Source organism: Arachis ipaensis, chromosome B8 (assembly GCF_059453495.1).
Source record: "Arachis ipaensis isolate K30076 ecotype BB chromosome B8, ASM5945349v1, whole genome shotgun sequence".
Taxonomy (NCBI): Eukaryota; Viridiplantae; Streptophyta; class Magnoliopsida; order Fabales; family Fabaceae; genus Arachis; species Arachis ipaensis.
The window spans coordinates 84,580,913-84,583,672 of record NC_142443.1 but is presented as its reverse complement, the minus strand read 5'-3'; the positions used below and the strand labels follow the sequence as shown (position 1 = coordinate 84,583,672).

The window sequence follows — 2,760 nt, the reverse complement described above, 5'->3', positions numbered from 1 at the left end:
TGGTTATTTTGGGGTTTTCTATATGGATTGGGGTTAGTATTTTGCTGGTTATGATTTTGGTTGTTTCTTGAGTTGTTTTCGTTTGAATTTCTTTGCCATGGTTGTTGGTTTTGAGTATGGTTATCTCCCCATCTTAGGTTTTGGTGGTTCTTCCAAGAGGGATTGTAGGTATCACCATAAACCTCATTTTGGCCAGAGCCTTGGTTGTTCACATATTGAATCTGTTCTTGCTGCTGATCTTCTTGACTCTCTTCATTTTGCCCCCATGTGGTTGATGGTTGGCTTGTATTCACTGCTGCAACTTGGAGGCTATCAATCCTTTTTGCCATTTGCTCAAATTGTTGTTGAATCTGCTGCTGCATTATCTTGTGTTGAGCTAGGATTGTGTCTACTCCTTCCAACTCTAGCACTCCTTTCCTTTGTGATGGTTGGCGTTGTCTCTGATGGACAAAGAAATATTGATTGTTTGCCACCATATCAATGAGGTTTTGAGCCTCCTCTACTGTCTTCATCAATTGTAAGGAGCCTCCTGCTGAATGATCTAGTGCCTCATGAGCCTTCATAGTCAAACCTTCATAGAAGTTTTGAAGGATGTCCCATTCATTAAACATCTCAGGGGGCATTTTCTAATTAAGGCCTTGTACCTCTCCCATGCCTCATAGAGAGATTCAGCATCTATTTGTATGAAGGTTTGTACCTCAGTCTTGAGCCTGATGATTCTTTGAGGGGGTAGAACTTGGCCAAAAATTTATTCACTAGATCCTCCCAGCTAGTGATGCTTCCTTGTGGAAAGGTTTCAAGCCATTGAGCAGCTTTGTTTCTCAATGAGAATGGAAACAGCAGCAATTTATATGTCTCTGGATGCACACCGTTGGATTTGACAGTATCACAAATCCTCAGAAAAGTGGATAAGTGTTGGTTTGGATCTTCAAGTGGCCCTCCTCCATAGGAGCAGTTGTTTTGTACCAAAGTGATGAGTTGTGGCTTCAATTCAAAGTTATTTGCATTGACATTTGGGGTAAGGATACTACTCCCATAATGTCTAGGATTTGCAAATGTATAAGAAGCCAATACTCTCCTTGGTGGTTGACCATTGTTGTTAGCCACTCTTGCTGGTGGATTTGTTGGGTTTGTTGAGTGTTCCTCCATCTCTTGAAATTCTTCCTCTGAATCCTCTTCTCCAACAATGCCTTTCCCTCTTTCTTCTCTTCTTAACATTTGAAGAGTTCTTTCGTCAGTTTCACAGAAGGTAGGGATCCCTCTCCTTGCCTCTGTCATAAAACCACAACAACAAGAAACACAAGAGCACTATATAGCTTGAGTGCAGTGAGAGTTAGTAGAGACAAAGTCTCAAATAGTTAGTGTGCTAGTTAAAAACAAAGAAAGTAAACAAAAAATAAAGAAAAAGTGCTTCATCTAGACCACCACCTTACTTAATCATTGTCAATCTAATCAATCCCCGGCAACGGCGCCAAAAACTTGATGTATGGAAAACGATCCAACACAAAACTCACCGGCAAGTGTACCGGGTCGCATAAAGTAATAATAACTCACGTGAGTGAGGTCGATCCCACAGGGATTGAAGGATTGAGCAATTTTAGTTAGGTGGTTGATTTAGTCAAGCAAACAAGTGTTGATTTGAGTGATTTGTATCCAACAGAAGCTAAATTGCATGAAATTTAAAGGGAAAGGGATAATTGACAGTAGATTAAAGAGCACAAGAAGTAAAAGAGCTGAATCTTAGAGTGCAAGTAATGTAAATTGTAGAAACTTAGATTGCAAGAAATGTAAATAACTGAAGCTTAAAGTGCAAGAAATGGAAATTGCTTGAATAATAAAAGGGTTTGGGAGCTAGGATTGTAGAAATTAAACAAGAAAAAGTAAATGATAATCAGCAGAGAAGTAGAAGATGAATTGAGATGCAGCAGATCTAAACAAGAAACGAAGAATTACTTGAGAAACTAAACAGAAAACAAAATGTAGCTTAATTGCAATAGCTAAAGGAGAGTTGAAGATCTCAGGGGTGGAGGAGACTAGAAAACAAGTCTAGATCTCAAGTCCTTCCTTGATCCAACAAGAGAATAATTGTAGAGAAGTAAAAGAACAATTGCAGAAGAAATAGAAGATGAAATCAGTAAAGAGAACTTAGATCCAAATCACAATTCCTTGAAATTATGTAGAAAGTAAACAAGAGAGATCTTAGATCAAGATTGAAACAGAATTCCTTCAATTCTTAATCCAAGATTCAAAACAAAGATGAAGAGGGTAGAGGCAAGAACAAAAAAGAAGAGAATTCAATTCTCTCTTCAATTCCTAAACCTCTAAAGCTTGAAAATAAAATTGAAAATTCAAAAGTAAGCAAAAGGTAAGTAAAAGGTCTGTAAAAGGGTCCCTTCTAACTAAAACTAACTTCTATTTATACACTTCCTATTTTTGGATTTTAGAATTTGGAGTGGGCTTTTTAATTTGGTGAAGAATTAAATTAAACTGGAGTTTTGGTTGAATTTTGGGCTATGGGTCACACTCCCAGGATCAAGCTCGGTTCATGGGGAGAGCGCAACCTTGATGCTTGTTTCCTTGGCCCTTTTTGGTGTGACAAGCTTCTTGTCCTTGTCAGGGTAGCGCTTGGCTCTCCTTGAGAGCGTAGCGTCCCTTGCTTGTGTTGCCTTGTGTCATGCCTTGATGTGCACCAAGCTTTCCTGGACCGTGTCAAATTGCTTGAAGAGTAGCGCTCAGCTCTCCTCAAGAGTGCAGCATCCA

General features: G+C 39.1%; 1 non-coding gene across 1 annotated transcript; it reads left to right on the top strand.

The window, feature by feature from the left end:
• The first annotated feature begins 609 nt into the window (after positions 1 to 609).
• On the top strand, positions 610 to 712 carry LOC148548662 (small nucleolar RNA R71). Its single transcript, XR_015897582.1, has one exon. It is a non-coding gene; the product is annotated as a small nucleolar RNA R71 (small nucleolar RNA).
• Positions 713 to 2,760: the final 2,048 nt, after the last annotated feature.